General features: G+C 32.7%; 1 protein-coding gene across 3 annotated transcripts in view; it reads left to right on the forward strand.

The window, feature by feature from the left end:
* The window catches only part of GABRB2 (gamma-aminobutyric acid type A receptor subunit beta2), a 184,029-nt gene that overhangs the window by 74,227 nt on the left and 84,727 nt on the right, over positions 1-25,075 (forward strand). The window lies entirely within an intron of this gene.

Below are 25,075 nucleotides of genomic sequence, written 5' to 3' on the forward strand. Positions count from 1 at the left end.
CCCCCCCCTTCCTTCTCCCTTTTTACATAGCAACTATCACCTCTAATCTGGACTATTGCAATCACCTCCTATTTTATCTCTATGCCTTAAATCTTTCCTCTCTCCAATCTGCATCCTCCCCCCCAACTGCAAGATTGGTTTCTCCAATCTCCAAGGTACTCCAAGTACTCCAAGGTATAAGTTTGACCATGTCACTCTCCAGTTCTTGAAACACTAGTGGTTATCTTTTGCCATGGGATAGAATATAAATTCTATGCTTGGCCTTTAAATATCTTCAGGATCTTGTTCTATAGTACCTTTCAAAGGGGATGGAGCTCACTGGGATGGGGAGGTGGAAGGCTTCAGGCAACATGCGCAGTAAAATTGGACCTAATCATGGTGATAGATTATATTTGGATAACAGTGACTTTCTGGAAAGCACACCAGCTGTTCTTTTCATTGCTCAGCAAGCACTGCATTAATGTACAATCTCCCAAGAGAGCAGTCAGGTGGTGGACTGGAAGATTTATTAATATGATAAAAAGGAACTCTTATTTATAAAATACCACTGGCTAAGCTGGACAATTGACAGCCTCCTTACAATTTGGTTTGGCTAACTCTAAAAGAATATTTGGAATAGGAAATATAAAGACTCATTTCTATTTCCAATTCTTCTTTCATGCTTTAGGAAAAAAAACAATTTTGACAAAGAAAAGACAATACCGTCCTATTGATATATTAGTATGTAAAAAGATTGTCAGTTGGCCATAGAAGAAACAAAGTTTTGTTCCTATCTCTGCCACTAACCAGTTGTGTGTTTATGAATAACTCAGTCTCTATGAGTTTCAGTTGATTCATTTACAGTTTGAAATCTAGGGTTCTGTCAGTATAGAGATACATTAAATGATTCGATCTATTAAATGAAAAAAATGTCTTAGAATCCCTGACAAGGTCACCACTAATCACTTGACTAAAAGTCGGTTATGAAGTATGGCCAAATTTAGTCCTATAGCCCTGAGTGCCATATACATAGTCTATATTCAAAAATAATTGAATGAATGAATGGATGATGTCTTCCTTTTCATATGACTTTAATCACATATATACTTCCAGTGACACAAAGAGATCAACCTGAACATGGGCATAAAAGTTTATCTCTCTCTGTCTGTCTGTCTGTCTGTCTGTCTGTCTGTCTGTCTGTCTGTCTCTCTCTCTCTCTCTCTCTCTCTCTCTCCTCTTATGTAATACATATATTAAATATATTAAATACCTATGGGAAGAAGTGCATCCAAGAAAAAATAAAAGGTAGTTTAGAATAGTAAAGATTATTCTTAGAATAGAATTTGGGTGAGTTTGTGTGACATAATCGTTAGAATGCTGGAATTAGAGGAGTCAGAAAAATCTGATTCAAATTCTCCATATGAACCTTGCTAGATGTATGATACAGGGCAAGTCACTAATCCTCCATTATGCCCTAGAACCACATTCAATTCCTATTCCATTAATACCTTTTACCTTTTTCTCATATTCACTTCTTTCTAAGGGGTGATTAGAAAATTCAAATATTCCATATAGGAACTGTGTTCTGTGAACTTGAAAAGATCACCTGTCTTTTCAGGTCAACTACTTGGTCAGGTATTGGACCAGAAGGCCACCCAGGAGATCCTGAACCAATGATGTCTTAACATTAGTAGTACTAGTAAAATGTCTTTCAGAAAACTTAGCAGTATCAGTCCTATAAAAGTAATTTCAAAGGAACCCCAATAAATCTTATCAAGTATATATTTGCCAAACAGTTTCAATCTCTATTTAAATTCAGTAGTTTTAATCTCTATTTTAATTGTCAATCTTCAGTGATTCAAATTATCTTTGAAACACTCTTTAGCAATTGTCAGCATAAGAAATACAAGGTTAGTGATAACAATACCAGCCAAAGGAAGCCCAGTTGTAAATCAAGGCCATTGTAGAGGTGACATAATCACATAGCACTCACACAGACATAATTTAGATAGATTGTTTTCCCATCTGGATCAACAAGACAAAAACAGTTTTTCTGATTCTAAAAAAATAACAAATAACAATAGATTTAACTCAATAGTTACATTTGGTCCCAGTTTTGACACAGCCACCTGGGTAAAATCTTCTCTTTAGATCTCAGTATCCTTATTCATAAAAAGGGGGAAATTAATCTAAATGACATTGAAATACCCCTCCCAACTTTAAAATTCTATGATTTTAGTAATTTAAAATATGCTCTATTTTAAGACTTGGGTTCTGACTCATGTATTTTGTGCAATATTTCACTCAATGTTTTTATATCATGATACTTTTGAAAAATGGAATTTCTTTCATTACAACTTTCTAATTAATTTAACAAGGAAATAAATAGAAATTTTTGTAATTCAAGTTTGTCAAAATAGCAGCTGGCTTGAAATATTCATTTATACCATTTTTGGAGACAATAGAGATGTGGTTATTTACTATCATCAGAAGTTCAATCAAAATTGGGCATGACCATTATTTACACTATGGCAATACAAAGAAAGAATTTTCAAGACCATAAGAAGAAAGCATGGATGAACTAATTTGCTTATTTAAATATGCATGAAGTGCTTACTATATGACAAATACTATAATAGGTATTGGAAGTACAATTACAAAAGCAAAGACAACTGGGGGATGGAGTCACCAATCAGAAACTGTCATGGATTTGATGGTGGCTAGATAATATGGAGTAGTGTGTATTATAACAATATGAGCCTAATACAATTTTGGGGGGGGGGGCAAAGCAGTTGGGATTAAATGACTTGCCCAGGGCCACACAGCAAGTAAGTGTCAAGTGTCTGAGATCATATTTAAACTCAGTTCTCCTGACTCCAAGGCCAGTGCTCTATCCACTGAGCCACCTACTACCCCTTCCCCCCTTTTTAAATGACTTCTGAAATGGTCCTAAAAGTAGTTTTCAAAAAGGAGCTCTAGAAATGTAAATAAATGAAGAGATTGCTAACCTTTGCCAAGAAAATTGCTTGCTTTGAAATGGATTCTTTTCATTTGGTTTTATTAATTCTGATCTGTTTGTATTTTAAAAGAATCAGTTATATCATTTTTCAATTTCAACTTTATAGCTTTATACTTCCTGCCTATGAATATCTTGACAAGATATGAAATGCTAGTAATATACAAGTCATGTTTCTTGCTGTTCAATTGTTTTCAGTAATACTTGGCTCTTAATGACACCATTTAGGGTTTTCTTTGCATAGATACTTTATGGAATGATTTTCTTTTTTCACTTCCATCTCATTTTATAGGTAAGGAAACTGAGGGAAGTAGGGTTAAGTGACTTGCCTAGGGTCAAATAGCTAGTAAGTGTCTGAGGCTAGATTTGAATTCAGCAAGACACTTTAGAAAAATGTAATTTGTTTCATTACAACATTCTAATACTCTAGGCCTGTCACTTTATTCATTGTACTAACTTCCCATATAAGTCATATAATTCAGTATGTTCAATGTTTGCTGTTTCTATAACCCTTACTTCTCTGGTGTTTTAAGTTGGTGTAATCATAGAATGGCAAATATGAATAGGAAAGATCCTTGAAGTTCTTCTATTCCACCCTCCCCATCCCTTTTTATAGCTCAAGAAATTGAGATTTAGAAAAATTGAGTGATTTTTCCAGTGTCTCAGTAATTGTTTGTCATTACTCAAACTCAAGATTTGAGTCTCCCAAAAACTCTGTTCCTGCAGTGCACTGTTCTGTGTGATAGTAAGAGAACCATAATAGAAATTGCATGAGGTTTTGCGACATAATAGATGATGTGTTGGAATTCGTCAAGGAGACCTGGTTCAAATCCTTCTTCTGATTCTCATTAGTCATGTTACACAAGCCAAGTTACTAACCTTCAGAAATGAGGATGATAATAATATCTATAATAATGACTTTCTGGAACTATTATAAAGATCAAATGGAATTATGTATGTCAATTGCTTTCTAAGCATTAAACCATATATGCAAATATATTTATATATTATTATCTTATAGATTTTTATGTTAACTCAAGTTGCCTAAGTATGTTTCATTTTCACCATTTATTAAATAAGCATAATAATAATAACAATTTCCCTACTAATAGGTTGATTGTAAATACTTTTGAAATAATATGATTGAAAAATAATAGAAAATTAAAAACATAATATAATATAGTATAATTCTATATTTGAGAAATTTCATTTTATAGACTTCATTCAGCCTTGGGTCAAAAGGAATACCTCTAGGATAAGGATTATATTCCTATAAGCACTCATCTAATGTCTTTGTGATTGATTTAGGATTCTAAATAAAAAGTTATTTAGTTGTGGGAAAAGCTATAGTGTAGGGAAACCCTATATGCAAATTCTGCCTACCTAAGGTCTACACTGTCATAATATTTTCTAATTAGTCTCCTGCTTTGATCCTCTACCTTCTTTAATCTACTCTCCACATAAAAGCACTTAACAAATATTTTTAGATTGACTCTCTATGAATATCATTCTTTTATTCATTAAGCATTATGAATTAGCATTAAGTTCCATAATCTTAGAAGAATAAACACTGCTATCAACCTAGAGGGCAATGGAAGATTGTGTACTGAGTGTATGCAGACTACAACATACTATCAATGATGTCCTCTTGGATGAATAATTTAAAAAAAACATTACCAAGAACATATGAGGGGGTGGCTAGGTGGTGCAGTGGATAAAGCACCAGCCCTGGAGTCAGGAGTACCTGGGCTCAAATCCTGTCTCAGATACTTAATATTTACCTAGCTGTGTGGCCTTGGGCAAGCCACTTAACCCCATTTGCCTTGCAAAAAAAAAAAACCTAAAAAAAAAAAAAAGAACATATGAGTAGGAGTGGAGCATAGGAGTTAGATAGACAGCTGGTAATGGAGAAAGGAAGACCTGCATTCAAGTCCCACCCCTTTCATATATTACCCGTGTGATCCTAATCAAATCACATAGCCTCACAATGCACTAAGCAGCTCTCCAAAACTAAATTGTTTAGAATATATCAATTTATATTAGGTAGGGGAAATTTTGCATAGGAGGTGTTCATAACACCAATGAAATCACAATCAGTTCTTAGATCTAACAAGAACATGATTGCCATTTTGTCTACAAACATTTATTAAGCACCTATTATATGCCAGAAACTGTACTAAGTTCATGTAATGCAAAGAAAGGCAAAAGACTATCAGCTCTCAAGGTCACAGACCAATGGAGGAGACAACATGCAAACAGTTATGAACAAATGAGCAATATAGAAGATGAATGGGGTGGGGAGTGAATCAAGATGGAAGGCACTAGAATTAAGAGTAAATAGAATAAGGCTCCTCTAGAGGAGATTTTAGTTGGGACTTATAGGAAGTCAGGGAAGTCAGGAGATGAAGATGAGGAGGGAGAGCATTCCAGGCATGGATGACAGCCAGTAAAAATATACTGAGTTGGAAGATTGAGTGTTATTAAAAAGGATAGCCAGATGGTTAGTTTTATTGGATAACAAGAATATATGAGATGAGTAAAGTATATAAAAACTCAAAAGGTAGCAATGAGAGAAGTTCTAAAGAGTTTTGAACAACAAATAAGATTGAAAATTTAATAATAGAGGTGATGCGTAAGAGGAAAAGAAAAAATATAAGAACTATGTCAAGATTTGGTGGAACTAATCAAATTTGCTTGTGAGATAAAGAAATTTAGTGCCTTGGCATTTACTTTTAAAAGGCCAAGTGTGTAACAGTTGCTCAGGGTCCATATAAAGAATGCAGCCCTGGAAGAGCCTTTGCAGCTTTTACACAGACAAGTGTTGCACTGGTATCCACAAAATATTTAAAAATCAAAAACTAAAACTAAAAAATGAGATCTCATAGTGCTTTGAGTAGTTCTTTAAAAAAAAGTCATGGAAAGTCAGACACAAGAGGGTGACAGTTTGAGAGAGTATGAACAATGTATTATCCTTAGTGCATGCCCAAACCATTGAGATCATGGATCCAGTAAAGGATCATGTGTGTATGGGAATTCATTTGCTATAATTTTCCCTCTGCCCAAAGTTAAAAAAAAAAAAAGACTACTATCTTTTTTAATTACAAAAGAGAAAGCTCGTATGAACTGTTTTCCAACTTAGATATTCTGTGATGTAATGATTTTGAAAGGTTATATTCTAAAATCTGTCTTGAGTTTGTCTTCTCCAATATTATCAGCAATGTGGAAGATACATTCTTTTGTGATATTTTTCAGGGCAGTATTTATTTAAGGACTTCCAGCTTCTCACACCAGGTATTAATTCATTTAAAATTAGATGCCTGTTTTTTGGTTATCTGGGGGGTTTTGACATCATACAACCTTGCACCACCTGTACATAATATTAGATCAGAAACATGTCACTTCTTGTTAAATGTTAACATTCTTAAGGTAAAATTCAGCAGGGAGTAGAAAGCAATTCTACAACCACCTGCTATGTTCTGTCACTAGAAAGTTGAAAAAGAAGAGGTTAGTATGTAATGTATTTAGACAACAAGGTTTATTAATTTTATCCTCATTCTGCTAGGAAAACCTTTGCTTCAGAGTATTAGGTAAATAAATAAGTATATTAAAAGCATACAGATGAATCATATTCTGTCTAAATTTATTGTCATGTTAATTAACAACCTATAGTTTTCATAATTGTTTTTACTCAATGAGCTATCATAGAGGAAAAAAAAATTAAGACTCTGACTTGAAATATATTTACATCCCTGACAAAGAGAGAGGGAGGTCTGCCTCAGACTTAGAAGTCACACCTATGACATTGGTTTCTCCAAGAGTAAAATAATCTTTTTTTTAGGTTTATGCAAGGCAAATGGGGTTAAGTGGCTTGCCCAAGGCCACACAGCTAGGTAATTATTAAGTGTTTGAGACAGGATTTGAACCCAGGTACTCCTGACTCCAGGGCTGGTGCTTTATCCCGTGTGCCACCTAGTCACCCCTGTAAAATAGTCTTAACCTCTTCTTCCACAGCATTATAAGAATAAATGAAAGTTTTATATGAAATATGTTGAGTTTTGTAAATAGTGGATATAACATGCAAAAAGATATTTGTGAAGGGATTCCCCCCACCTTGGTTGGCTTTCTAGTCATGTTGAATATAAAACTTTAAAAATATTAAGGTTTCATAATTTTTTTTAATATTGATGATATTCTGTATTATATGACTCAGTGGGTCCCATATATTACCTAATGGAGTTGTCCATTAATGTCTGAATGTACTATTGACTTTGGTAGGTTAACTCTGGATATGGATACAGATGCCATAGGTTTGATGCAACAGTTCCTAAAACAATTGATTAATGGATTCAATCATTCTAAAACAGAAAAGCAATTAGCTATGACCCAGATAAAGATCTGGATTATGTGTTATAAAGATTAAGCATAATGATATATTCTCTGAAAAGAAAAAAACTATTTAAACTTATTGATGATATGCTATTCACACAGTTCTGACTATATGTATATACAATCTGTATAGAGTAAAGATATCTGCTCTTAAAAATATACTCATTTTTTTTACTATTATTTAATAGTGAACTATTGAGGTCATGAGAAACCTCTTCTTCAGGGTTAGAAATAGGGATCATATTTTCAAATAAGCACCCTACAGCAAGTGTTTAGAATGATTAGTACTATTGTTTTGACTACTCATTCCAATTATTTTAAAGATATTCATTTATACAAAGATATTGTGGAGGAAAAGAATAAAGTTTCCATGAATGACATCCTAAATATGGAACAAATTAGCTTATCTCCCAGGTGGAAAATTCAGTTTGTTTTTTTTTTATCATGTTTTCCTGTGCCTTTGTCCAAACAGTTCTGTATCTAGTTTGAAAATATTCTCTTCATGTGTAAAATATGTATAAACATATAAATACACACATATGTTTAATATGTATATGCACATTTCTTTCATATATACATATTTATACTATGTATATACACATTTTACACAGAATTTTCAAACAATACTATATATAGTGTGTGTGTGTGTGTGTATATATATATATAATATATATGTTTGAACACATTCCTTACCAAATGAATGTAAACTCTTTTTAGATAAGTGATTGTTTCATTTTTTCTTTGTCTTGAACAGTCTAAGAACTAAAATTTATAGATCCCGAATAAATATCTCTTAATTGATTTATTGAATACTTTTTTCCCTTGAAGTTTCTGCCCAGTGATTTTCCAAATTTGGTTATTCATTATGAATAAGGGAATAGGCAAAACTCAAAGTAAATCAACAGAAATAATTTTTAATGAGACAAGTAGCTATTTGATAGTCTGTTAGCAGTTTATTTTTAAGTCGCGGTTGGAAAATGGCATATCTATTCCCACATCCCTATTACAATTTTCAGGATCTTTTCAAAAGTTTGAAAGAACATCCTGAAAATATTGCAAAAAAGAGAATGAAGCAGATCCAAAGTGTTTTAAGAAATCGGAGTTCTTATCTTTCTCACTACTATGGCACCTAAACCTTTGGGATTATGAGTTCAATCTTCTAATCTTGAGAATCACTGAAAAGGACCACTTTTTCTTCCAACATAATCAAACCAATCAAATGAAAAATTTCCCTTTGTTTTGTCCTCAGTAGCAATGGAGACACTGATTCTCCAGGTTCTCTTCATGTAACCATTTTTAAATTGGGGCGTATTTTTCTCACTTCTTATAGCCCATTACTTCAGAATGGCATGAGTTGGCAATAATCCAGAACTAGAAAGAATGAGAAATTCCTTCTTCTGAAACTCTTCTCTAAAGCAATGAACAGTTCCTGAGATTATAAAACAAAAGCAAAATGTCCTTTATTCTTGATAAGTTCACAAAATAGCGGGGGAGAGATAATTTATTTCCTGTATACATATACTTACACATATACATATACATGTACACACATACATATATGTGGGTGCACACACATGTAATATGTAGTGATTCATATATGTGTATTGTCTATGTGTACAAATTAAACATAACATAATTTGTAGGGATAGAGCTATTAGTAATGACTTCATTGTAGAAAGTGGTGCTTGTGCTGAGCTTTGAAACTAGAGATTCTCATAAGTAGAAGGGAGGAGATTTCTTTATGTGACCAGGGGACAGCTTTTACAAAGGTATAGTATGGGATATATATTCTCACATCTATATGTGATCTATACATAATTGCTACCATAAATCATGTCATGCCTCTAAGGGTCATCTTACTTAATTTCTTTGAGCTCAACCTGAAGATAGATGTTAAATGTGACATTTACAAACTATTTGTTCCAAGAAAACTGGAAATAAAAAGATTACCTTACCTATAGGGTAGTAACCTTAAATAAATGTTAGTTGAATGACAGGATTAGAAAGTTCTTTCCCTTTGCTAACTGAAGAGGTATATTTCCCCTTCTACCACCTCCAAGTGTGCAACGTCCTTGTAATAGCCAAAGTGAATATTCCGTTGGGGACCAAAGCTACCAGAATAAGTTAATGACTCAAATCATTTTCACCATATTACAAAATATTTGAGCTATTTCACTTTTCATTATCCAAACAATCTGATGGACAGAATAAAAAGCAATACAATCCTAAGTGGTCTTTGGAAAAAAATACTAATTCAGTTGCAAATTGTTCCCGCAAGCTATTTTGGAGAAAATAATTTTGTCTTTATATTTAGTAGTAGTAATGACCTGATAGCAACAGATTTGAAAACTGCTTTAAAAAATAACAAACAACAAAAGGTAGAGATCAGCATTATCTTGCCCCAAAGTGGCTTTGAGCTGTGCTTATCAGGAAACCCTCTTGTTAATAAGGTTAAAAATATATGAAAAGCACAGTTATGCATTTCCAACCTATTCCTTCTTTGTTATTTTTTGATATGGTTATTAAAGGAGGAGGATTAGACTGTTTTAATGATTTTACTACCCAACTAAAATATCTCAGTGCTTTTAAAACCATCTTGTTACAAAAGAGTATGTCCTAATATATAGAGCACTGGACTTGGTAATGATGAAGACCAGGGTTTGAATCTTGTTTATTAACTATATAATCCAGCACAAGCAACTTTTCCTCTCCAAACCTCATTTTCCACACCTACATAGGGATGACATCTAATCAAGGCTTTTTTTTCCTCTAACCCTAGTGCAATGGACATACAGTCTTTTACAAATCTTAAAGTATCACATTAATGTGAACTATTTATTAAGCAACTACTATGTGCATTCTGCCATGTGGTGGAGATGTAAAGATAAAAAGAAACAATGCATAAGAAGCTTATGTAATGCAAGGGGAACACATCATGTATACAAGTAAAGGATTAGACACAGTATATACAAAGGAACACAATATATTTTTAAGAAGGAAAGACAGATAATAAAGATTATGAAGTCATGGATCACAACACAGATTAAAGATGAGTGAGTGGGGACCTTAGTGTCAACTTCCTTCTTATACAGAGGAGAAAACAGTTTAAAGTGATTTTCCAAGGCAGTACAGAAAATGATGGATTCATCATGCTTTGAAAGATTCCTATCTAAAAAAACAAAAGGAAAAAAAGGAGGGGAAAGAGAAGGTTATTCACTATTCAAAATGATAGAACTTCAAAGGACAGGAACTTATAGGTAATACATACCAGTTCCTCCCTCCCTTTTTTAAGAGGTAGAAACCAAAGGCCTACAGAAGTGACTTATCTCAAGGTATTTGACTCATAAATAAATGAAAGAACCTAAAAAAATCTCTTAAATGCCAAGTGTCCTAGAAGGCTCCAAAGTGCTCTTTCTATTTCATTGCATTGCCTTTTGGTGAGTCATAGTTTTCTAAATGAGTATTCCTTGTACGGGACACTCTTATGTTTCTGTTCTTGTGTAATTTTTATTAATATGCTCAAGTTCCTAAACTAAATATAGTGAGTGCAAATAACTGTTTCAAAAGGGAATACTATCATCTTCCCCAAAGCCCTAGAAAGCACTTCACTGATTTCTATAGTTGGATGTGAGAGCCCCTTGTGGAGAATTCCCAGCAAGTGATGACACAAAAGCAGCTGTATCAAACATCTGGCTTGTTGTTTTGTCCTATTATCCTTCGGTACAACTTATACTAGGGAAAAAATAAATCTGAAGTTGTAGCCATGTGGAAAATGTCTTCCCTCCTGTTATATTTAATACACCAACTCAGAAATAAGCCAAAAAAGACTACAAAAATGGCATAACAGACTCTTCTCTTGCTAGATGGAGGTATAATTCTATTATTAACAAATGAGATAATTTCATATCTCACCATATTTGGACAGTTACACTTCAATATATCAATGGTTTTTAAGTTCCTATTCTAAGTGGAATATCATACTGAGAACATAGAAACAAGACCATTGTTCTCATTCCTTAAGGGTCTTATAATTTCATAAAACAAAAACATAAAATATAAAACAAAAAAACATAAAAAAGTTACAAGCAAATATTTTCCAAGGTCTAACTATAGAGATTAAGCAACTCCCTCTGAAGAGATGACAGATAATAATCATTGAAGTAAGGATCTAAGTTCTATCCTCTGGCTCTAGACCTAGTATTCTTTTTACTGGGGCAAGCTATCTTCTAGTTTATTTGAGTGAGGAGAGACTGAAAAAAGTGACGATGTTTCTGATTTTAGAAAATACTCTGCAGCTATTTCCTGTGATAGCATGGCCTAGAAGAATACATTTTACAAGAAAGTTTTAACCTGAACATTAAAAATAAAAAGAATTTGTAGTCACAGAGAAGCAAAGACATCAAAATGGTTTGAAAAAAATGTGGTATCATAAACTCTATAACATTGTCTATCACTGATTTGTAATAGTGGGGGAAAACAAAACTGTGTCCTTATAAAATGAGAGAAAAGGTAGTCCTTAAACTAACTGTTGTTGTTGTTCAATTGCTTTCGGTCAGACTCACCTCTCCATGACCCCATTTGGGGTTTTCTTGGCAAAGATAGTGGAGTGATTTGCCATTTTCTTCTTCAGCTCATTTTAGATATGAGAAAACTGAGGTAAACAGAGTTAAGTGACTTCTCTAGAGTTACATAACTAGTAATTGTCTGAGACCAGATTTGAATTAAGAAAGATGAGTCTTTCTGATTCCAGACCTGACTATTTTCTGTGCCATCTAATTAGTTATTTATTATAGAAGAATTTGTATTAGTATATAATTATGTATCATTACATAGATATATTATATTATATCACAGAGATTTAGACCTTTATATGCCTATTCTCTTCTGCAAATTTCACAGACACTGCTTCATAGAATTCTGACTCCCTAGGAAGTCAAGACTCAATAATGTCCACTTACATTTTTTTATCCAAATTTATATTCATCATTTAGAATATTATCAGGCTACACTGTGCTTAGTCCAACTACTTTAGGTATCATTATTGATATTGAGAGTATGTCTGTGTATAAATGTGTGTGTGTGTGGGGGGGTGTTTGAAGGACAAATACTACAGCATCTGTATGTCATGAATACTTAGAAAAATTATCCAATATCTTCTGGTTTAGCCTCTTGCCTTTAAATAGTATCATGTCTTATTTAAGACAAAAGATATTTTTTCACTATTTCAGAGACTATGAGCTTTTAAAATGTTGATATTCTTTTTTCCTCTCTGCTTCCCAGAAAACACTTGGTGGCTACTTTTCTGGTCATTATCCTATGTGGACTGAACTAGATTGATTCTCAGTCAATGACCTATTTCAGACTTTATACTTGGAAACTTTATAAATTGGCATATAATCTATAAACTGAAAGAATTCAGGGTTGCTTCTACCCCAAAAATAAAATGTCAAAGTAGAATTTTAGTATAAGTATTACTATAAGATCTGACATTTATGTGATTTATACAGCACCTTCCTCACAATATCCTTGTGAGATAATGTTACATAAATATGTTTCTTCACTTTACAGATAAGGAAAGTTGAGTCTCAGAAATATTAAATCATTCCCATAAGGTCACACAACTAGTAAGTTTATACATCTATGTATATGTATAAACATAATATGAGATTGTTTATTATTTTATACCCTTACAGATATATATATATGTGTGTATATCTCTATCTCTATATCTCTATCTCTATCTCTATCTCTGTCTCTGTCTCTGTCTCTGTCTCTGTCTCTGTCTCTGCCTCTGTCTCTGCCTCTGTCTCTGCCTCTGTCTCTGTCTCTATCTCTGTCTCTATCTCTATCTTTATCTCTGTCTATATCTATATCTATATCTATATCTATATCTATATCTATATCTATATCTATATCTATATCTATATCTATATCTATATACATGCATGCATGTGAAGTGTCCCAAAAGTCTTAAGTATACCATAAAACTAAATTAAAATTTTTGGTATACACTATAATTCTTCTGAGATACAAATTGTATAATAATTGTTTTCATGAGCAGAATTCTCACTGAAGTTATAAGACACCCAAATCAGGTAGCTGAGTTTGCAATAAGCCATTTAGTCTTCTACAAGAGAGAAAACTAATTTAATAGTTTCTATCTCCACTTCATTTGGCATAACATAAATATTGGAGGCAGCATGATATGCAGAATGAAAGACTGGGATGAGAGTCAGGTATACACAGGTATTCCAGTCCTGCTTCTGATACTTATTACCTATGACCATATGCAAGTTACTTAGTATCTCTTAACAATTATTCTAAAGTGCAAAATAACAATAACACTTGTGGCAAATGAAATTACTCATTTAAAGCCTCTGCAAATATTAAAATATTATATAAATATCTGGTTTTATTGAAGTTTTGGGATTGATGCCAATGGGCTCCCCCATCCAAATGACAGAATTTATCCCAAACAAAATTATTGTTGTCCTCAGCACATGCAACTTACTGAAAGCACTCTTTCCTTATAGCTATCTGTATTGTTTTTTAAGTAACAATCTGCTAAATCAAAAGAATTATATTGCATATTGAAATAAAGTTTAGGAGGAAACAGAGACAAAAGAGAAAAATTAATATAATTAATTGCTTTATTATCAGAGTTATCACATTGTAACAAAAGGAGGAAAATCCAATCATATTTCTGAAAAGATAGTGGCATTTCCTCTACTCTAGTAAGCTAGACTCTATTAAGAATTAGACTACATACAAGATGTTATTTTGTGAATATTAAAAGGTTATTTTAAAAAACCAAAGGAGGGTCCCAGAATTCCATTAATTTAATTCCCTAGTTATTAGTGAAATGGAAATGTGACTTCATAAAGTAGAATAATTCAATTACACTGTATGTCTTTCTCACCTATGGTTTCTTTAAAGATTTACAGGAACATTAAGATGGGTGAATTGTCATAGGGTTAAATGGTCTATCAAAGCCTTATTTATAAAATGAATTATAAAGGGAATTTGCTAATGAAAGTTTTTACTTAAAGATTTTGTTAATATGATCAAATTTAATTTTAAAAGTCTCAGAACTTTATATTTTGTGTATGTGTGTGTACACATATTGTATATGCATGCTTGTATATAAATATATGCCAACACATTGGCATCACTAAAATAAATTTTAAAATATACACACTATATATGTCTATATAATAGAACTTTACAGACCTTTGACATGGCAAGTTCCATATCTTAACAATAACAGCTATTTACATTCAGAGAGAACATATATAATCCTATATTCTTTTCACAGAAATTCCATGAGTCACATACAAAAAATTGTATTATCTCTACTTTATAGGTGTGGACATTGAGACCATAAGAAGTTAAATTGTCTTGTCCTGAGTAACACAACCAGAGTGTGGCAGAACTAGGCCTTAATTTGAAAATTTCTGACTTTGTCCAGTTGTTTTTCAAATACACTATGCTGCCTTTCTGTATGTATGTGAAATAAGAAGCAGTTTAGCTTTTATGTTGGTAATACATTTTTTTCTAAGTACCTTATATTCAAAAATCATTTTAACTATAATCCTAGTCTTATCCAAGAACTAGGCCAAGTTTTATATAAACAGCACATCTATTGTGTGATTTAAGAAAAACTTTAAGTGGAATCTTATGCTCCCCAAATCAGATCCTCATTAATCATAAATAACATCTAAAATTATCACATTGATATCTTTTTATCATATATGGGTGTTTAGAAAATCAATGAGAAATGTAATGCATGAGAGCTTTTAAAAGCTCATCATTAAAGGGCAGCTAGGTGGTGTAGTGGATAAAGCACTGGCCTTTGAGTCAGGAGTACCTGGGTTCAAATCCGGTCTCAGACATTTAATAATTACCTAGCTCTGTGGCCTTGGGCAAGCCACTTAACCCCGTTTGCCTTGCAAAAAAAAACTTTAAAAAAGTTTAACATTAATAAGCTTGCCCTCCTAGTTAGACACTTCACAGGAGGCAAAAGAAATGAAGACATAATTCTGGAAAGATTTTTTTTTGGTTTGGAGAGGGGGCAGAGCCAAGATGACAGAGAGAAGCCAGGAAGTTACCTGTGCACTCTCTAGTTCTCTTCACAAGAACATTAAACTAAATCTCTAAAAAGCTTCAAGAGTGATAGAATCCATAAAATGATGGAGTGAAAATATTTTCAGCCTAAGATAACATATTTATTAACTGTCTGGCTCACTTGGTTAAAGGGGGGTGGAGTCCAGCACAAGGAAGTATAATTGGAAAAGAACCTAGATCTCCTGACTGCCAGTATTGTGTTTTTTTCCATTATATCCATTTCTTTTTTAATAAAGAACTCTTTATTATGATGTTACACAATGAATCAATAAATCAACAAAAATTTATTAAGTGTTTAGTATAGGACAAGGATTTTGCTGAACACTAGGGATGGACAGAAAAAAAAGCAAACACAATCCCTACCTCTATGGAATTTGCATCATACTGGAGCAGGCAACATTTTTAGCAAATGGGAACAAACAAGATACATGTATAGTAGATATTCTGCAACTTTCTGTTGTGTTAGTTACTTTGATGTATTTTTTAAGTCTTGCAAATAAAACCTCTATCCTGTGAACTTAAATCTAAAGTCACATAATTACTTGTGACAGAAAACATTGAATGCTGATAGACTTAAGTCAATAGGAAACCACTCTTCCAAGCATAAAGTTTGTGCTTCTAGCTGAATTATGTCATCCTTCTTGTCATTTTAAAGTTACTTATAATAGGTTTGACTTGAACTGAAGTATCCTTGCCTTACAAGGTTAAGTCAACATCATTCTGGACACAGAATTGCTTTTGGGCACCCCATTGTGTAAATTCTTTAACAGACCTTCATTTCTCTCATGATGTAACTATATGCTACTCTCACAAATTCTCTTTCACTTGACAGAGTTTATGAATGGGGTAAGGTCTCCTTAGTCAAATTAGAGAAAAATCATGACATAGTCAGAAAGAATAAAACTTGAAGAGGCAAAAAGTCAGGTTGCAGTTTAGCATCATTATTTTCATTTACTTATTTTTTTGTGAGGCAATTGGGCTTAAGTAACTTGTTCAGGGTCACATAGCTAGTAAGTGTCAAGTGTCTGAGGCCACATTTGAAGTCAGATTCTCTTGACTACAAGGTCAGTGCTCTATTCACTGTACTTCAACTGCCCTAGCATCACAAGGCCCATTTGGTATTGTGCTAGCAAAATGCCAGAATCCTGGGTAACAGAAAGTTCAAATTGATAGAATGTTGTATAAATTAACTGCGCATTATAATATTCTCTTTGCTTTGCTGACCACATTTGACACAAAAGTTTAAAGCATCACAGAAGCTGAAGAACAGCAGCAGACTCCTAATACAAGAATTGGTTAAAATTGCAATGATTTCCTATATTTTAAAATACACAAAAATATACTTTTAAATAGACAAGAAAAGACGATTGACATTAGTGAGCAGGTTTTTAACAATCAAAATCACTATCACAAATGTTTAAATAAAAATAATGTGTGTCTTTAAGAAAGCTTCTGATCATATCTATGAAATTCAAGCATTTACATAAGCTTTGCTTTTTTCTGAGGTGTGATGAGTTGGTTGAAGGGGAAGAGTAGGTGAAAATAAGAGGTTGAAAATAGTGAAAAGAACATTAGATCTGAAATCAAAAAAAAAATCTCTGTTCTATGCTTGGCTCTGCTACTAGCAGGTAGTATCTTGGGTAAGTTATTTCTTCTTGTTCAACCAGTTTCCTCACTGTAAGATGGAAAGAACAATCTTTGACTACCTCTATCCCAAGATTATTATAAAGATTGGATGAGATAATGCAGATAAAGGCCCATTATAAAATTTAAAGTGGTGTTTACAAATTAGTTATTATTTAATAATTAATTTATAATTTCATAATTTCTCATTCAGAGCTGGCTTTATATTAAAAACATAAATTACCTTTTTGTAAGGTGCTGAAAACAGTAGCAAAAACCCTATTAAGTATTTGTGTTTTGTTTTGTTCTATTACTCTATTGATGTCTTTTTATTCTAAAAATAATAGAAATATTGCCACAAATAATACAATGATGTGTCTGACCCAGGTATAAGATACATTTCTTAAAGAGAATCTACCTAACATCAAGATTTTGAAAGTTTCCCATATGACTTTTCATTTTTCCATTTTTTATTATTAAATTGAAGGAAGGATGATATTCCATTTACCATTGGTAATACAGTACTAACACTGACTGTAATATCTGATTGCATTTTAACCGACTTTATTCATATTTTGTTAGTCAGTGTGTAGATCATTTTAAAAAAAATTCTTTCTTTATTCTGCATCATTCCATGCAAGTCCTCCTGTTTCTCAATGCTTCATTTCTGTCAATTTTTATATTCATAGATTATTTAGAACTTACCCATTTGTTGCTTCCATGCATTTTTCTTTTAAAATAAGCTATAACAAGTTGAAAAAATTAAGATTTATAATTTGCAAGTACAACCTTTGTAATATCACAGGGACAGAGACATGTAGGCTTATAATCAAATGAAGATCAGGACAGGAATAAAGTTGGAAAGAATTTTAACAAAGTATTTGAGATTGATTTTTATTTGCAAAGGTATATTCTTTAAAGTTGCTGGAAATATGTCAGCTAATAAAAGTGATTTTTTTCTGTTTTTCAGATTGACTAAACATAATCACTTGCACAGCTTTTATATCTAGTTAAAAACAATTTTGTACTCTACCTAAATAAAGCCTTAATGAGTTAATTTCTATTTGATCTTCTGTCTAAGAATCATCTTATTCCCTGGTTCAAAGCTTTAGAACTGGAAGTTCAAAGATTTAGAACTGGAAGAGTTCATAATATTCATTGAATTCAACCTCATTCTTTTATAAATAAGGAAACTGAGGATCTGAGAGCTGAAATAACTCATCCATGATCATACAACCATTGTGTCTGTTTGGATTAGACCCCAGGTATTCCTAACTTCAAGTCCAGTGTTTCATGTGCCCCCTACAACTGTTTCCTCAAACAAAAGAATATGTATGGCTAACTTAATAATAAAAAGTTGTTGTTGTTGTTGTTGTTAGAGTCATTTCAGTCATGTTTGACTCTTAGAAGCCTCTTTTGGAGTTTTCTTGGCAAAGATACTGGAACAATTTACCATTTCCTTCTCCAGCTCATTTTATAGATGAGGAACTGAAGCAAATATGATGAATTTTCCAGGATCACAGAGCTAGTAAGTTTTTGAGGCAAAATTTGAGCTCGTGAAGATGTACCTTACTGATTCCAAGCTCCTGATTCTATACACTGTGTCACCTACCTGCCCATAAGGGACTATAACACTGGCCATTTTTGTGGAATTTTCCTTTAGAACAAAACAATGTTATGGAACTCAGCAAAATATTCACAAATGTTAGGATAACTAAAATAACTCTAATACTTATCCTAGGTGGAAAATATTTCTTTGGTAATCTAGTCTAACCCCATAAATGGTACTTGATTCTTTTCTATATTATTCAAGACAGCTGTTCAAACAGATTTTATTTGAACACCTACATTGTGGTGTAACTCACTTCCCTCTAAAGCTACCCATTTCATTTTGCTGAAGTTTTTGCTGTTAACTCTAATTTTTAGGAGCTCCTTTCTTATGTTGAGCCAAAGTTTGTCATTCTACAACTTGAATTCATTGATTCTGGTTCTCTGAGAACATGTGGTACAAAGTTAATTCCTCTTACAAATACCTTCCTTTCAAATATTTGAAAATTACTTTCCTATTCCTCAGTTTCTTTTTTTAGGGTTTTGCTAGGCAATGGGGTTAAGTGGCTTGCCCAAGGCCACATGGATAGGTAATTATTAAGTGTCTGGGACCGGATTTGAACCCAGGTACTCTTGACTCCAGGGCTGGTGCTTTATCCACTGTGCCACCTAGCCGCTCCTCCTCAGTTTCTTTCACCCTTCCTCCACTACTCAATAATTATCTTCTCCAAGCTATAGCCAATTGAAACATAGTCATTGTTCAAATACAGTGGTTTGATATACTCTTAAAAGTTAAAGAACGGGGGCCTTGGAGTAAGGAGTACCTGGGTTCAAATCCATTCTCAGACGCTTAATAATTACCTAGCCCCGTGGCCTTGTGCAAGCCACTTAATCCCATTTGCCTTGCAAAAAAAAAACAAAAAACAAAAAAAACTAAAAAAAGCTAAAGAACATTTCTTTTAAAATTTGGATCATGATGGAAGATTATTCAATTGTCCTTTCTAAGAGAATAGAATTTAATGCATTTAGACATAGTGAGTCCCATGAAGTAGACAATTTTGCCAATTGGGGAGGAAGAGGGTTACTCATGGTGTTGCCATTTTAATTTTTTAGAAGCAAATATTTAGAAATATAGTAAGGATTCAAATGTTCTCTTCAATAGGACTAAAAACTTCAGGAAAGTTCTAGGTCATAAACTCAGAGTGCTAAGTATTAAGCAAATTCTATTCTCAATCAAAGGGCTCTTTTTCATTTCTGCTTTGCAGTTCATCGTTTATCAAGAGTCTGAGACCACAAAGCTGTCAGCCTCCCTCTTTAAATCCAAAGTTAGTTTTATCTGTGTATGAGTGGGACTGAAAGAGTTAGAGAAGGAAAAAATGAGCCTCCTCTTTAAACATCCATCTCTTTTCATGTTTCTTTTACTGGTGACATTAAGAGAACATTGCATTGATGCTCTTGAGACATTACTTTAAATTGCCTGTTAATACCATCTCTCCAGAAGTAGCAGCCATGTGACCATTTTCCCTCAAGGCAAAGAAGTTGCCATCCTGTATTTTCTTCTAGTGAAAAATATATCTTTGATTTGAAAGTTTTTCTTAAGACTGCAAATGACAAATTAAAAAAATACAGCAGAATTACAGAGACATATTGACATCTAAAAAGTTAACCAATATGTATGTGCCAGGCCAAAGGGTAGATTAGTTCCATATAACATTATAAATACTATTATTTTTAAAATGTTTCCTCTAAGATTAATGGGCTGATAATGGGTATTGTCTTTTGTCTTTTAATTGGAAAAATATTTGCATATAGGAATTATTTAAAAGAGAAAATAGTAGAGTTGTACAGATCATTTTGAATGGAATCAATTAGCATACATTGATTAAATACTAACATGTGGCAAACTCTGCTGGATGCTGGAAATACAAAGATAAAAGTTAAACAATTCCTGTCTTTGAGGAATTTCCAGTCAACCCATGGGAGGCAACATGCACATTAATAGATACACGCAAAATAGATTTTAAAATCATTTTAGGGGAAAAGTATAAGGCACTGGGGATCAAGAAATGTTTCCAGAGAAGGTAGTGTTTGAACTAAGTCTCCAAGTCACCGGCATTATTACAGGCAGATTTGAGTCTGTTATGCATCCCAGGCAAAGTAATCAGATAGCACAACAGCATCAAGGGCAGATATGGAGCACCTTGAACAAGGAATTGGAAGAAAACCATTGTGGCGAGAATATAGTGTGTGTAAAGGGGAATAACATTCAATCAAACTACAAATGTAGCTTGGAGTCAATTTATGAAATGCTCTGAATGTCAAATAGAGTTTATATTTCATGCTAGAATTCTTAAGGGACTAAGACCTTAGTTCAAATCCCATATCAGACATGTACTACCTGTCTTATTCTCAGTTTTGTTATCTGTAATATAGGAATGGTGGTAGTAGGTCTCTCATAGGATTATTATGAGAAAAATGATAAATCTAATCTTGTTTTCCTCTCCCTTGATACCTTGAAAAGGGGTTTCACTTAAATCTATGTTTCTAAGTATAATAATAGTTCATATTTCCAAAATGTTTCACTTTCATATGTGGAGGGCTTCCATATGCTCTTCTTGTAACTTTCAGGTCACAAGACAAGGAAATCTTAAAAGCTCAGCCTGGATTCTTTCTAGGGGGCATGTGTGTTCATACCATAAAGGATCTTCCTCTTAATGTAATTCCCTTGCTGATATTATAAAGAAGCTCTAAAAATTTATCCCCTGAATATGCTTGTAGGTCATTATTTTGCTATGAGTCTAAAATTTTACCTATCAGTCCAACATGAGATAAATCAGATTTTAGGAGCCATGTAATCTAATTCTTTCTTTTTATAATTGAAGAAAGTTAGAACTCAGAAAGGCTAATTGTTTTGTCCCTTTGTAAGTGGCAGGACCAGGTACAACTCAGTTCCATGATGCTAAGCTTAGTCTGCCCAATGACAGAAGTTCCTCTGTCAATATATCTCTTTTATTGTCCAATCAATTAATCTTCAGTTATTCATTCAACAAATATTTATTTAGAACCTACTGTTACAAACACTGCTAACCTCTAGAAGAAATAAAGATAAATTAAAATAATCCTCCTGCCATCAAGGATCTTAGGCTACAATGTGAAAATGTGGTAAGGCTGAGTAGGGAAAAAGGATGATGCAAAATCTAGAATTCTAATATAAGAAAATTATGCTATAAGAATAACAATGCAGCACAGAAAATTTTTGGTTGGAGGAATGAAGGAAGATTTCAGAAAGGATCTGGAATTAGAGCAATTAAGACAGGAATAAGATTTTAGCATATGGGATGTAAATTAAAGAAGGTCTATGAAAGAGTGTAAATTAAGGAGCAGGGATGAGAAAATTTAAGGTATACTTGATATATATGAGATAATACATTTAGCTGAAATAGTGATTTCATGAGAGGCAATGGTATAATTAAGCAAGGAAAGGATGATTGTTAAGAACCTTTTCCAAGCTAAAGACCCTATGTTTTATCTGATAAACAATAGTAAACTCCTTAAATTTTTCTTTTCTCTTTTTCTAAACAGTGATTGAGATGGTAAAATGGAGATACTGAGATTATTTCAGTAGCCATTAGTAGTATAAATGACAGATATGAAAGATTGGAAAAAAGGTGCAATGACTTTGGAATCTGTAAGACATTTTAAAAGAATACTTTGCTATTGAATACCTTGTTCATTTCCTCTCCTACTTATTATTTCTAATATTTTTAAAGTTATAAGTAGATCTCATCCAACCTGTTTCCCTAATGGTATCCCTTCACCAACATCCTTGATATGGAATATCTCTTCATGGAGTTTTCTCATGCTTGGAAACCCATTACCTTTCAAGGCAGTCCATTTTAATTTTGGACAGCTTTGAAGTCTAGCTTCAAGGAAGACTAGTTAACCACCTGGATGTTTTGCTTGGGTTACAGACAGCTAGAGTTTAGAGTTTGCTAGACAGTGGTACAAAGCAAAACTCCTATTGGAAATTTTTATGGTTCCTCATTATCTTCATTATAAAGTCCAAACTCAATAGCCTGATATCAGAGCCTTTTATAATCTGTCTTCATTTTTATCTTCTAGTGTTCCTGTACATAGAATGGCTCCTCTGATCAAACTGGTCTTTTTCTTTCCTCTAAATTGCACCTGGTTTTTTTCTTTCTCTTTTTCACCAGCATTCCTCACCTGAAGTATAACGTCCTTAACTCAGTTCAAGTATCAAATTCTCTTTGCAAGATTGCGTGAACAGTTCAATCCAAAATTATCATATCTTTCTATGAACTCCTTTTGCAACTATTGTCTGTATCAATCATCTAGATTCTAACATATACTTTAAAACTTTGATGTAGGGGCAGCTCGGTGGCAGAGTGGATAGAGCAGCCCAGGATTCAGGAGGACCTGAGTTTAAATCTTTCCTTGGATGCTCAAAAATTACCTATGTGACCTTGAGCAAGTCACTTAACCCCATTGCCTGGCCAAAAATACCCAACTTTGATGCATCTATAATTTCATCTGTTTTAGTACTCCCTCCACTGGTTTAGATCATCTATATAATGCCTATTTGTGTCATTTAGTATATAATTTATGGTATTGTTAGTTAATATTTTTTTCTCTGCTAAGGTCTAGGCCTATAAATTTTAGGTCTGCTGTTTTGTTATATTTATAGAAACTTGGCCTTACTGAAAAAGGTCCAAGGAATTGGTAAATTTCATTGTCTCTAAGAAGAAAAACGTCACCTGTGTTTACTTAACTGTGTTATTCTGAGGATCATTAATACTTACTTTGATGGTATGGTTTTCTCAACTTTGCTAGCTCCCAGTTATTCTGAATGCATCAAGTAATTATTTCAACTGCTCTGGAGAAACATCAACCCAATATAAATATTATGCCTCTTTTTCTCTATTATTTTGCGCTCCCTCAATTCCTTTAATTCTGCTTTCCTAAAGGTATAAGAAATAGTATTTTATTCAATTAGGAGGGGAGATTCTTTCTACCTGACACTTATCCTTAGAGTTTCAGTGAATCACTAACATGTAGTTATATGTTATCAAAACAAGGACATTCTCTGACTGTGCAATAGCTAAAGGTTGGTGATTAAATCTTCAATATTACTATATGAGGTTTTAAACTGCTTTTGTTTTAATATATATTTATTATATATATATAATTTATTCCCAAATCAATATATATATATATTTGCAGATAAATGTATATATATATATATTATATATATATATGTGCACACACATGTATATATATAATATATATATATATAGTATGGATGGATACATATTTATATATATATATATATATGTATAATTTCTTTTCAACTCCAACCCCATTCATTTATTTATAACTCCAAGTAAGGAGATAGCAAGATATGAAGGAAAGCTGGGTTCAATTTGAAAATCTATTATAATGCTTATCACCTCGAGTGACCTAGAGTAAGTTACTTTCTCTTTTTTTGTTCTCATTTGTAAAATTATTTTTTTCTTTTATAAAATATATGACTTAAACTATATAATCTTCAAATTTCCTTTTAGCCTAAATAGTTGCTCATAAAATAAATAAAGACTCTGCAGTCAGTGCTGGATCTTTGAATTACTCAGGGACTTTATACATTCATCAATCATCATTTAAATGCTTTTTTGGTGATAAAAGATAGTGTCTAATTAATTGCATGTGGAAAGCAGAATTTGTGATAAGTGAATATAAAAAAGAATTCTGTAACTGGGACATTGAAGAAATGTATTGCTGCAAAAATAACTAAATATGATGCTATTACAATATCCTAAACCTACAAATGAATCAATCAACTTTTAGATTTGGACACAAACAGCAAAATTAGCAAGAATGTCTGCATTTCTAATTGATGATTAATGTTAAATCTATAGCCTCTATTAATGCCCCTAAATAGTATAAAGAATAATTACTTTTTTCTTAGCTCTTTTGCTTAAATGCTTACTGTAGTCCTTTTGATGTCTCAAGAATTCATTATTTCTTTAGTTATTTAATTACATTTTCTGACTACTAAAGTTATCTCCTGTTTGCTGATACCCATCTAAGAGAAAAATTAGCAAATGTGTTCTCAGACTATACAGCAATTGCATCTATTGGGGAAAGCAGAAGAAATGTATATATCACTGAATTAAAAATCTCTACAACTGGAAGTGGTTATTAGTAGTCATATTGTCTTTCTGCTGTCAGACTTTTCTTTATTAATAAATTTTAACTCAACTACACATGATTAGATTCTTCATTTTACTTTTCTCCAAATTCTTAACTGAAGAATTTATATATTCTAAAAATGAAATGATTTTAGTATAGCACAAAACTTAAGAAAAATAAATTGCTATGATA

The sequence above is a fragment of the Macrotis lagotis genome, chromosome 1 (assembly GCF_037893015.1).
Source record: "Macrotis lagotis isolate mMagLag1 chromosome 1, bilby.v1.9.chrom.fasta, whole genome shotgun sequence".
NCBI classification, from domain to species: domain Eukaryota; kingdom Metazoa; phylum Chordata; class Mammalia; order Peramelemorphia; family Peramelidae; genus Macrotis; species Macrotis lagotis.